Source organism: Dendropsophus ebraccatus, chromosome 13 (genome assembly GCF_027789765.1).
Source record: "Dendropsophus ebraccatus isolate aDenEbr1 chromosome 13, aDenEbr1.pat, whole genome shotgun sequence".
Taxonomy (NCBI): domain Eukaryota; kingdom Metazoa; phylum Chordata; class Amphibia; order Anura; family Hylidae; genus Dendropsophus; species Dendropsophus ebraccatus.
The window spans coordinates 71,576,787-71,590,958 of NC_091466.1; the positions used below are offsets into that span (position 1 = coordinate 71,576,787).

At 42.6% G+C, this 14,172-nt stretch overlaps 1 protein-coding gene across 4 annotated transcripts in view; it reads right to left on the reverse strand.

The window, feature by feature from the left end:
• Window positions 1-14,172, reverse strand: part of MDGA2 (MAM domain containing glycosylphosphatidylinositol anchor 2) — a 414,191-nt gene that overhangs the window by 90,745 nt on the left and 309,274 nt on the right. The gene's annotated exons all lie outside the window — the stretch shown is intronic.

Here is a 14,172-nt window from a genome sequence, read left to right on the forward strand (position 1 = left end):
CTGCTTAGCGGGGTCTACAGCACTGTACTCTGACCCAGAAAGTCTCCCTCACCTTTCAAATCATAGCAGATCCACTTTAGGCTGGGGCCTGCATCAGGGGACAGGACTGTGGAGGTAATATATTTATAGCTGTAACCCCTCTCTCCCCGGACAGAGAGCACTGCATTTATGTGCTTACATCTGCCCTCCTCATTGCTTATATGCCCTGCTCATTCCTTCATACTCCCAGTCTCTGTCAGCCCTTGTGTTTCCCATCCTCTTCATTCCTGCTATAATGTGCCTGCACTTACACTCAGCTATACACACTGCTGCTATAATGTGCCTGCACTTACACTCAGCTATACACACTGCTGTTATAATATGGCTGCACTTACACTCAGCTATACACACTGCTGCTATAATGTGCCTGCGCTTACACTCAGCTATACACACTGCTGCTAAAATGTACCTGCACTTACACTCATGTGACCACAAACCTCTGACACCAGCCCTGCTTCTCTATTCTAGCCTGTTGTACTACGCTACTGCATTATGGGGATCTGCCTCTCCATCTGCTGCTGTTATCAGGGTTATACAGTTACTATACATTATACTCCACATGCTGATTGCTATACTGTACAGTAACCTATAATATCACATATCCAGCTGCTGTGTTATCAGGGTTATACAGTTACTATACATTATACACCACATACTGCTATACTGTACAGTAACTTATATATCACATATCCAGCTGCTGTGTTATCAGGGTTATACAGTTACTATACATTATATACCACATGCTGCTATACTGTACAGTAACTTATATATCACATATCCAGCTGCTGTGTTATCAGGGTTATACAGTTACTATACATTATATACCACATGCTGCTATACTGTACAGTAACTTATATATCACATATCCAGCTGCTGTGTTATCAGGGTTATACAGTTACTATACATTATACACCACATGCTGATTGCTATACTGTACAGTAACTTATACAGTATATCACATATCCAGCTGCTGCTGTGTTATCAGGGTTATACAGTTACTATACATTATACACCACATGCTGACTGCTATACTGTACAGTAACTTATATATCACACATCCAGCTGCTGTGTTATCAGGGTTATACAGTTACTATACATTATACACCACATGCTGCTATACTGTACAGTAACTTATATATCACACATCCAGCTGCTGTGTTATCAGGGTTATACAGTTACTATACATTATACACCACATGCTGATTGCTATAGTGTACAGTAACTTATAATATGACATATTCAGTTGTTTCTCATTGTTTGTTTCATCTGTTCTATTTGTTATATTTGGGGGTGTGGAACCAATTGTCTGCATATTAGTGACTTCTTATGGGAAAATTTGCTTTGGTATAAGAGTGGATTTGGATTACTAGCACGGCCCTGGAACGGATTATGCTCCTCCTAATCCTAGGCACCACTGTATATGTGTATATATATACAGTGGTACCTTGGTTTAAGAGTAACTTGGATTAAGAGCATTTTGATTTAAGAGCTCACAGTTTTTCAAAATTGTGACTTGGTTTAAGAGCATTGCTTTGGTTTAAGAGCTCCCTGTACTGGGTGGGAGGGGGAGTGGGGGAGGGGCATGGTCTGTATAGCGGGGTCTACAGCACTGTACTCTGACCCAGGAAGACTCCCTCACCTTCCAAATCATAGCAGATCCACTTCAGGCTGGGGCTTACATCAGGGGACAGGACTGTGGAGGTAATCTCTCCATAGCTGTAACCCCTCTCTCCCCAGACAGAGAGTGCTGCATGTATGTGCCCACATCTGTCCTGCTCATTCCTTCATGCTCCCTGCAGTCTCTGTCCGCCCTTGTGTTTCCCGTCCTCTCCATTACTGTACAGTAACTTACAATATCACAGATTCTGCTGTTTCCGAATGTTTGTTTCATTTGTTTTACATGTTATTCAGAATAATAAATCATTATTTTTGGGGTGTGGACCCAATTGTTTGCATTTCTATGATTTCTTATGGGAAAATTTGCTTTGGTTTAAGAGTGCAATTGGATTAAAAGCGCGGTTCCGGAACGAATTATGCTCGTAATCCAAGGCACCACTGTATATATATATATATATATATATATATATATATATATATATATATAGTAATGTGTATATGTTGAATCCTATGTTATATTCATACTGCTTCTTACGTAATCTGTACTTCTAATGGATCCTATGCAATCTAATCTGTTGCAATATTTATGTATACTGTGCGCTGTGTATTATGTATTATATTATATCTCATCTATCATGAACGTATACGATATGTTATTAAATATGTATGTAGTGTTTCCTATTTAGTACTCTGTGTACTATATATATACTATATCCTGTTTAAAGGGGTATCTGGGGACAGGCCCATTCTATGTGCAGCGGCTGACCCCGGTGGCAGCTGGTTTTATGTTGTTCGGGCTGGCTGGATGCAGTGGTGCTTTGTATGTGTCACATGACGATCGCGTGGCGAGCCTATTGTGCCTAGAGTAATTCACATTCTAAGTCAATGAGCTGTTTCAGTGATACAAAGTGCACCCTTCCCTTCAGCTAGTGCATTTCAAGCAGTCTTACTAGAATAAAGTCTTTAACACATTTGGAGGTTAGAATACGGGTAGCGGGACACTGCAGTGGGCCCAGGCTGTGTGAGAATGATAGTGGTGGGGGAGTGTGGAAGGTAAGTATTGTTTCCCCCCCCCCCCCAAAAAAAGGAGAATATTCCTTTATTATGTATGTATACTGCCCCCTGATGTATAAGGTATGGCATTTCTATATATACCAGTGAAACCTCTTTACGAAGACAGCCCAAAATTGCGGTGGTCTTTTCATGCAAAATGTTTGGTGGCCTGAAAATCTATCACATGTAGTCAGGTCTTGATAAGGAGGGTGTCTTTTAGAGGAGTTTACTGTATACTTTATCTTATGTTTATACAGTATCTACTCTACAATGGAAAATATGTAACCTGTATCCTATGTGCATGTACACTCACCGGCCACTTTATTAGGTACACCTGTCCAACTGCACGTTACCACTTAATTTCTAATCAGCCAATCACATGGCGGCAACTCAGTGCATTTAGGCATGTAGACATGGTCAAGACAATCTCCTGCAGTTCAAACCGAGCATCAGTATGGGGAAGAAAGGTGATTTGAGTGCCTTTGAACGTGGCATGGTTGTTGGTGCCAGAAGGGCTGGTCTGAGTATTTCAGAAACTGCTGATCTACTGGGATTTTCACGCACAACCATCTCTAGGGTTTACAGAGAATGGTCCGAAAAAGAAAAACCATCCAGTGAGCGGCAGTTCTGTGGGCGGAAATGCCTTGTTGATGCCAGAGGTCAGAGGAGAATGGGCAGACTGGTTCCAGCTGATAGAAAGGCAACAGTGACTCAAATAGCCAACCATTACAACCAAGGTAGGCAGAAGAGCATCTCTGAACGCACAGTACGTCCAACTTTGAGGCAGATGGGCTACAGCAGCAGAAGACCACCCGTTACTAGCATGGTGTACCTAATAAAGTGGCCGGTGAGTGTATATGGTCACTACAGTGTGTACTTTATACTTTACTTTGGAGCATGTATGTATTCCATGTACTATATTGTTTAAATATGTATGTTTTCTATCATATATTGTGCACCTGTATACTGTATTGTATGTTGAATGTTTATTCACCTAATCCTATGTATTTAATCCTGTATTGTATAGAATAGATGTGCCGAATCTTATCCAGTGTGTTTGCATTGTATACTGCATCTTATCCATGTAACATATGGCATCTTAGTATGTATGGAGTCCTTAGTGCATGAAGTATATTCTATGGGGGCGATTTATCAAACATGGTGTAAAGTGAAACTGGCTCAGTCGCCCCCAGCAACCAATCAGATTCCACCTTTCATTTTCCAAAGAGTCTGAGAGGAATAAAAAGTGGAATCTGATTGGTTACTGGGGGCGACTGGGCCAGTTTCACTTTACACCATGTTTGATAAATCTCCCCCTATGTTTGTTTTCTACATTATATTTATATCTATTATATATAATGTATGTAAATATACTATATCATGTAAATATATATATATATATATATATATAGGATTACGAGCATAATTCATTCCGGGACGGCGCTTGTAATCCAAATCCACTCTTAAACCAAAGCAAATTTTCCCATAAGAAATCATAGAAATGTAGACAATTGGTTCCGCACCCTGAAGTGCACCAGCAATGATTTGGAAGGTGAGGGAGACTTCCTGGGTCAGAGTACAGGGCTGTAGACCCCACTATGCAGACCATGCCCCTCCCACCCAGTACAGGGAGCTCTTAAACCAAAGCGATGCTCTTACACCAAGTCACATTTTTTAAAAACTGTGAGCCCTTAAACCAAATTACTCTTAAACCAAGGTACCACTGTATATATATATATATATATATATATATATATATATATATTAGTTGTACTGTATGTGTTTTTATATATATATATATATATATATATATATGCCATGTAGCTGTGTCTCTATGATCTGTATTGTGTGAGCGGCTGGATGTGTCTAGACTAAACACTGCAATGTAAAGCTTGTAGGCAGCGCCAGCACATCACTATGCAGAGAGAATAGATGTTACTATGGCGGAGGCTTCATTAACGCTCTCGCTCGCAGCTTTTGCTGTTTTGTTGGAAACATTTATTTTTACATTTACTTTTTGAGCAAGTTTCAGAGAATGATGTTCACACGTTGCGAGCTCCAGCACAATGAGCTGATAACCTGCCAGGGATTTATCTGGAGGTGGCGATGAGGTTTCTCAGAGGACGGCTTATTGTCTTCTTTCATCCCACTGCCATATAACCTTACAATCCTCCTGTGGGGTTCATCCACTCATCTAACACAGGGTTGTCCCAGGCTTTAAAAACATGGCTGCTTTCTTCCAGAAACAGCATCTTTCCGGTGCTTCGTTTGGGCTTTGCAGCTCGGTTTCATAAAAATGAATGGCGTTGAGTTGTAATACCACACACAACCTGAGGAGTGGCGCTGTTTTTGGAAGAAAGTAGCTGTAAGGACTGGACCTGTTGTGTCCTTGGGTTGCAGAGCATGACCGTGTTCTATGTTCCATCGGCAACAACGGCCAATAAATCGTTAGAAAAATAGAAAATTTGTTAGAAAAATCGTTATTGCGATCATTTTGAGATCGCTTAAGCTCACACATAGGGTGAATCGGTGAAAGCGATCTGCGAATTTTTAGCGATTTGAGAAGATGTTGAAAGATCAAAATAAAACTATTTCTTGCTTGTGGCTTGATCGTTCGCTGTGTTTACACAAGTCGCTCAAATTAGAAAATTCAAAAGATGATCATTCCGTGTAAACGCAGCATTAGTCTGAACACTGGTTTATTCTCTCTGCTCACTTTATTGTTTCATGGACACACCCGACTTCACCTGCTAAGTCCTGTCTGGCCACTTCACGGTTAAACCTTGTTTTGGTTAAGCAGCTCTTCCTGCCAGTCAATGTGTTTTGTTGTCAGGTGTCTGTGGTTGAAGATCAGGGGGATGGTCCAATTCCATCCTGGACCAGACCCCTGGCCTCCTATATAACACCCCCTTCTTGCTGGATATTGAGCTGTGAAAGGTAGAGAAGGTATGGCCATTTATGAGGCTGTGGTTTGGTTGGTGTTTTTCCAAACAAATCTGGAGAACTAGAGAGAAGAGGGCAATTGTTATGCCGCTGTATAGAGCTCTAGTCACATTACATCTGGAATACTGTGTCCAGTTCTGGAGACCTCACCTACACAAAGATATTGATGAAATAGAACGAGTCTAAAGATGGCTACAAAAATGGTGGAGGGTGTCAGGCATAAAACATATCGGGAACGACTAATGGTGCGTTTACACAGGCAGATTTATTTTTGAAGCCAAAGCCAGAAACAGACCATAAACAGGGAACAGGTCATAAAGGAAAGACTAAAATTTCTCCTCTTTTCAAATTCATTCCTGGTTTGGGCTTTTAAAATCTGTCAGATAAATCTGCCTGTGTAAATGCACCATAAGTTAGGCTGCGTTCACACTACGTATATTTCAGTCAGTATATGTATATTTCAGTCAGTATATTTCAGTCAGTATTGTGGTCCTCATATTGCAACCAAAACCAGGAGTGGATTGAAAACACAGAAAGGATCTGTTCACACAATGATGAAATTGAGTGGATGGCCGTCATTTAATGGCAAATATTTGCTGTTATTTTAAAACAACGGCTGTTATATTGAAATAATTATGAAATTATTTACTGTTATATGGCGGCCATCCACTCAATTTCAACATTGTGTGAACAGATCCTTTCTGTGTTTTTAATCCACTCCTGGTTTTGGTTACAATATGAGGACCACAATACTGACTGAAATATACGTAGTGTGAACCCAGCCTAAGGCTGCATTACTCACGGAGCACGGACGTGGAATGCCTGTAACGGACTCTTCCCCGCCCGGGCAGCATCTGTAATTAGAGGCTGGGAGCGGGGGGACTGTACATATATGCACCGCCCTGTAATGACGGTGCCGCGCAGCTGATTCATTACAGGGCAGAGCATATCTGTACAGTTCCCCCGCTCCCAGCATCTAATTACAGTTTCTGCCCGGGCGGGGAAGGGTATGCAGTCGAAAGGTCCATTTACACCGAAAGAATATCTGACAGATTATCTGCCAAAGATTTGAAGCCAAAGCCAGGAACAGACTATAAACAGAGATCAGGTCATAAAGGAAAGCCTGAGATTTCTCCTCTTTCCAAATCCATTCCTGGCTTTGGTACCAAATCTTTGGCAGATAATCTGTCAGATATTCTTTCGGTGTAAATGGACCCTTAGGGTGCCTTCACACACACCGGATCCGCAGCAGATTTCACGCTGTGAATTCACAGAGAGATCCGCTGCGGATCCAGTGTCAGTGCATCCCTATGAGAATACATACTCGCAGCGGGGTTGACACCCTGCTCCATGTATGTGGGTTAATCCTGTGGCTGCTGGAGCATACATCACCAGTTTCCTGCTCCGGCTTGCTTTGGGGGATCCCGACGTCTGCTCGTCCCGCTGGGGTAGCGCACTGATTGGCTGAGCGGGACGAGCAGATGTCGGGAACCCCCGAAGCAAGCTGGAGAGGTTAACTTAAATACACCCAGTGGGATGTTAATCCCGCTGCGAGTATGTATTCTCATAGGGATGCACTGACACTGGATCCACAGTGGATTTCGCTGCAAATTCGCAGGTTAAATTCTCTGCGGATCCGGTGTGTGTGAAGGCACCCTTAAGGATATCAATCTGTATAGTCTGGAGGAAAAAAGGGGAAGGGGGGCATGATAGAAACCTTTATATAATTTATAGGACTAAATAAGGTTCAGGAGGGAAGAAATTGAACACAAGAATAATCTGCACCATTTATGATAATTGAGGGAAAAATCAGAAGCTGCATGAGAAAATATGACTTTACTGAAAGAGTAGTAGATACTTGCAACAAACTTCCAGCAGAGGTGGTACGTGAATCTACAGTAAGTGAATGTAAACCTGTATGGTATCCATCCTAAGATAATAAGAAAGGAAATAATATAAGGGCAGAATAGATGGACCATGGACTACTGTTTCTGTAGACAGTCTTTTATGTTTCTATAAGTTTGATCGCCAAGTAGGTTCCCCTGTATTTAATTAAAACTGCATTAGGACGCACATACAATTGAACAGTGTCAGACTGGGATATCTGGGGCCCACCAGAGGAAATGATCCTGGGGGCCCACCAATGAAGAACCAGTCAGAAATGACTCGTCAGTCAGTGTTAGTGCAGGTTCTAAAGCTGGGGGCCCACCGGAGGATTCTCTGGTGCTCTGGTGGGCTAGTCCGTCACTGCAATTGAAGAATCAGAGGCCGGTGGTTGTGAAAGCCTTGTTACAAGGACCGATTATGTCTCAAATCAGGCAAATATTGCCCTGTGTTAGGGCTGTATTACTAATATAAGTGAGCGCCAAACTGCTAGATTGGTGCACGCTAACTGAGCCTATTATACAGCTCGATAATCGTGCCACAAAGGCTCTATGTATCTCATTAGCGATGTCCGTGCATCCCTTTGCCCTAGTGTAAAATAATAAACTTTACACATTCCTCTCCGTGCTCCCCGGTGTTCTTCTTCTAGCTTCTGCCTGCTTCCTGTTGAAACTTTTGAGCCTCTCTCTGAAGTGACAGGCTGCTCATCTAATCACTGGCTGTGGTGTTGTCCCATCTTGAACTGTGATTGGCTGAGCGGCCTGTCACTTCTGAGACCGGCTCAGAAGTTCCAGCAGTGACTGGGGACAGCGGGCCAAAGCCAGGAAGACATCGGGGAGCACAGACAGGAAGTATGCATAACATTTATCAATCTTCTTACCGTCATCAGCCGTCGGCACTTAGCGAGGCACACCTGGCGGCCAATGATTTTTAGGCTGGAATAAATGACAATGATCGCCTGATTGTTGTCTTTATTACACGAAGCTATGATCTGCCAAATCACCCTGATTGTGTATTATAGCCCTTAGGCTACGTTCACACATAGCATTTATATAGCGTTTTATTAGCATTAATTTGCGCCATTTTATCACGATTGCACAATTTACAGTGAAATAACTGGGATAAAGCTGATTCATTTAAAGGGCCGCACAAACAATATAGCGTTTGTTCCTGAAGCCCTGACTGCACGATCATTGAGTAGCGAAATACGACCTTATGGGATACAGGCTGTGTGGATATGTTATCATGCCGCATGCATCCTAGGTGCGAGATGTGGTCAGCAGAGGTCAGAGGGGACAGCATGGGAACAGGTGCAGGTGAGTATCTAATACAGCTATTGAGGGGAGACCATGTATGACAGGCACAATATTATCATATGCTACAACACCCAGCAATGTCTATAGCAGCAGTGGATGGTTATGTTGATCTGGGGCAGTGTAAAGTCTTCATAATCATCAATGCGCATCTTCATCTTTTTTATTACATCGCAGGGGCTCATAATTTTTTTCCCATTTCTGTTTCTTTACTGAATACACTGAATTCCAAATATTCACAAGCACGACCTAAAACTTCCTCCATACTCGCTGGTGTGATTATGAATCATGCTTCCTAGGTTTAAGGCATTGTAGGTCCCATGGTACGCTTTAAATCTCACATGATGGATTGGTTCTTACTGCCCATGAAATAAAAATGAGCAAAGAAAAGTAAATTCAATGCAATGCCATTCTGTAATAGGGGGAGCGGAGCGCTTTGTCTTTATCTTCCCATTAGTTTGTAAGATTCTTTGCATTATGGAAATTTAGCTCGCAAAGATGTTTCAGGCTTAAGGAACACTGACTATACAGAGCATTCCTCCCTTAATCTTCATCTGTTGATATTTTTTGCTTCATATTGCACATAGGGACTAGGGAGGCCTTTAAACTCTGTGCCTCTCCTTCCCAAGAGACTGGATAAGCTGGATCCAGTCCTGGGCAATTTTTCTTAGTTTCCCAGGACTGGATCCAGCTTTTCCAGGCACTCAGAGCGGAGTGGCGCAGAGTCTAAAGGCAGCTGACTGACAAGCCGACCTATAGGCCTAGCGAAGAGCTTCACTTTGCTACTACTGTAAATTCCCTCATCCCTAATTGCAATAAAAACTATAAATATTAGATATATGAGTGTCTGTGCCCTAGGTCTGTGCGCCTCTCCTTTCTTCTTCCCCTCCCTCCTCATCTTTAGGAATGCCACTGGACAGGATTTCTCCTATTCATCACTTGTCTAAACAATGCACATGTTTCTGAGTAGGGAGGGGAGGAAGAAGGGAGAGGCGTTGCAGGCCTAGGGCGCAGCCAGTGCTTCTCAAACTGTGAGGTGCACCTCGCCAGTGAGGCGCTCACTATTTGCAGGTGAGGTACAGCTAGGAAGGCAGTATTCACAAAAGTTACTTTAAGCTGCACAGTCCTTTCCCTGGCTGCAACAATTTCTATTTTCGGACTTATTTTGTGCTTATTTTAAGATTATACAGAGCTTAGGAGCCAAATGAAGGGTAGTCTGAGCAATAGTTTTTATTTTTGCATGGACTTTACAAATAGTGAAGCCATAGCAACCACTTCATCAGTCTTGGTAGGCCCAGGCATTACTTAATTCTTCTGGGTGAGGCTTGAGTAGAAAAAGTTTGAGAAGCGCTGCTCTAAGCCACACTACATTGACTCGGCTGCTGCAGATCAAAAGATTATTTTTTACCCCAATTACATAAACACATGTAATTTTCTACAATGCAAAGTGCTCCACATTCATTAAACTCCACTAAAATGGTGGTCCTTTTTTAGCAACTTTACTACAATGCATACTATAGGCAACTATCACAGGATGCCTTTTATTCTAGATTAAAGTATTTTACTTTTAGTGGTCTTTTATGTTGAGTAATTGTACACATCAATGGAACACAATAGAACTTCCTGAAAACATATAAGTTGGCCTCACATCAATCATAGACTGGAAAACGCTAAAAATTCCAGTGCCTGGCCATCTCCTCCTCATCATCTAAAATTATGTCAAACAATTGTCAATGCCTCTTCCATCTTTACCGAGATATAGGTATATTTTAGGCCGACCATGATATTTTCTATCATTGACTACCAAAGATACATTGAAATGTACGTAAATGAAAGCCTTGAAATATTCTGCTCGGCCTAAAAGCTCAATGGGAAGCTCGCGAAAAGGTGTAGAGTGTCAATCTATGTCTGAAAACATCTCTCTTTAACTTAAAATTGCATCTTGCAGATCTACGAGTCCCAAATCTCACTCTAAAAACAGTAATTTTAAGCACTTTCTTTCTCATTCTATCTTGTCTTCTGTCGGTAAAAAAATAAAATAAAAAAGCTTATTGCTGCCATCTGTCATTTTTTTTTTCAATGTATTCTAGCAGAAAGAATTTTTTTTAAAGAATCGTGGCATTTGTTTCTTGGAGGAAAAACAGAAGTTTTGAAAACTTGTTTTCGGGAAATTTAAGCTGAGAAATTTTTTTGCTTAAGGTAGTATTACCTAGATCGGCGCTCACTTAACAACCTATTGGATGGCTCAATAATTATGTGTGCTTTAATCCATCATTGGCCGTCCATCACCTATTACATGGAGCGGCCATGTGCGGCCAACGACAGATGATTTTTTTTATGTGTTAAAGGACAACGATTGGTTAAAGGAACATCTGCCTGATTTTGTATTTTTTTGCACTAACAACTGTGCAGGATCAGGATTAAGGGATGTTATAATTAGAGATGAGCGAACCGGGCGAGGTTCGGGTTTGTATGAACCTGAACTCTCGGCTTCTGATTCCCGCTGTCTGCCCGCTCCGTGGAGAGGGTGGATACAGCCTGAGCACCGCCTAGAAAACTGGCATACAGCCTATGGCTATGGCTGTATCCCAGTTTTCCAGGCGGTCCTCAAGGTTGTATCCACCCTCTCCACGGAGCGGGCAGACAGCGGGAATCAGAAGCCGAGAGTTCAGGTTCATACGAACCCGAACCTCGGCCGGTTCGCTCATCTCTAGTTATAATGTGATAGTTTGGGCATTTCTGCAATACAACAATGTTCTGTAGGCAGGCTATAATATTAGCTAAGTTACTGCTGCCACAGAGGCCTAGCACAGGCCTCGGGCAACCATGACAACAGATTGGCTTCTGATCTGTTCACTGCACCACCAATGACATGCATCTATAATGTTTAAATACAGGAATTAAGCTTTTTTAAATAGCTGTCTATGAAGATCATGGTATACTGGCTATTAGCCACAAGCCCACCGGGTATAGAGACGGCCCTATTAGAGAGATAGAGGCACCTTCTATTCATATGCCCTCTTATAGCACAGGGACCTCATACATGCATGGATGTCCCTTAGAATCCTGAACAAGGTAGGTGGACTCAACTGGTGAACTCAAATGCTCTATGTATGAAAGGAAGTTGATAAGTCTTTGGCTTTGACCAAAATTCTCCAGTCTTCCAAAATCATATCATGAATGGTTTTAATGTAGGGATGGTCCGAACCTCGGCAATGATTCCAGCTGTCTTAAACCTCCGTGGAGAGGGTGGATAAAGCGGGAGGACCGCCTGGAAAACTGGGATACAGCCTATGGCTGTGGCTGTATCCCGGTTTTCCAGGCGGTCCTCCCGCTGTATCCACCCTCTCCACGGCGGTTTAAGACAGCGGGAATCATTGCCGAGAGTCCGCGGTTAGTCCGAACCTGAACCTCGGCAGGTTTGGACCATCCCTAGTTTCATGGTGTCTATGGTTTCTGGAACCACCACTGGAGGACTCCTAGAAAAGTTTTCATCATGTGTGTAGAAATGTGTAACTATGGAGCATAAGGAGAACTTATCTCCTAATGTTTGCTCCATGTCACCATGAATGCTTTTGGCCGACATCCGAGGAACGCCATCACTGACCTGCTCTCCTTTGCAGAGAAATCTGCTGTATACTCCTCAATGTTGTCTTCAATCTTGGATAACATAAGAATCGAACATGAGATCATGCTAAAATTTGTTCAAAAAGTGGACTTATCAACACTCCCTCGTGTTACATGGATCGCCACTCATTTGCTTAGAAAATGTATGGTGGATATATATTTTTTGCAGCTGCTGTAGCTATGGTGTCCCAGTCGCTTAGAAAGCCCCTTTCAGAACTATTGTTTGATGGTTGTTTTTCTTTAAGATAATGCATTTGTACCGTTATATAAACGATCAAATTACACAACATGGCATGACCATGTGTCATTGAAATGACCAGTGCTGCCCTTCTATGCCTAACCTACTTAGCCGTGCAATGTATTTTTATATACCATAGGAATAAGTATGATGCCTTATTGCTTAAGGCTGAGCAAGTCAATGGATCATATAACAATTTATAGCTTACACATCCCATTCCATGTCCCTTGCAGCCTGTAAAGCCCAACATAACTTACATCGTGTATAGTGTTAAAAGCCGGAATGCAAAAATCACTTTGTAACTGAGAGAAGCAATCGCCAGCTCTGATGGGATGTGTGTCTTTAATTTGATACTTCTGATTGAACTCTGTTTCACAGTTACAGAAAAAGCTGTATAAATACCCCTCTAGCAATACGATCTTTAATGAAAACCCAGATATGATTTACAAGGAGTCGTTCGCGTGTTAGCCAAAATAATGCTGAAGTAATAGCTTCCACATCCAGAGGAATAGAAAATAAATAATATGGCAGACTTTTATCTTCTCCGTCTCAGTAGATGAGCTTTAAAGGACAGTCAGACCTCAAAGAGACCTGAAAGGGATGGGGGGTTTGTTCGTATTCCGAAAATCAAATGATGGTAAATTCACAGACATGACTTAGAGATCCAGGGCCCCAAGACAAGGTCTTTAACAAGGCCGACCCAACCATCTGTCGTGGTTAGAATATTTGCAGCTGGCCATACACACTGGATATGGCCAAACCCATTGCTTTCGAGGGGAATGACCAATCATCTATGGTAACCATCTTACAAGATAAGTCATCACCAGTGGCTTCACTCCTCCGATTAGCACCCTGCCAATCAGTGACTAATTGTCACTAATGCGGCTGCAACCCGTATCACAGGCTGCGGCCGTCCTCATTCTTCTGCGTCTCCTGCTGTGGGGAACACTGTGACCCTGATTTCGGGGGGCATGGGTCCAACCTTAAGTCCAGCCCCCCCCCGGGTTCTCGTACCTGTCCATACTTTTGTTGCTTCTTCTCTTCTTTGGCACACATGTCCCCGTCTCCTAGCTGTATATATATTTTTCATCCTGCCCTCTTCCCCGTTGAAGCCTCTGTGTCTCTATCCATTAAAGTGTACCTGCCCATACCCTGTCTGTTTCCTTCTTATGTTCCTGGTTATGCCTGTCTACATTGTTCGCTGTTGTAAAACGGGTAGCGATCTAGGGGTTGCCTGCTGCAGCAAGCCTAACCTGCCTTGTGGTGGCCTCTGGTGAAGACCAGCAGCCCCTTAGACTCTGCTCCCTGGTGTGGCTTTCTCCATCACTTGCCGTGGCCCAGCGGATCTACATCTTCAACCGTTACACTAATGAGGTATCCTGTAAATAGCTCATCAGTATCTTTTGCCCAGAAAACCCTGTTAAAGGTACCCAGTCCTCGGTACCTGGTAGAGAGGTA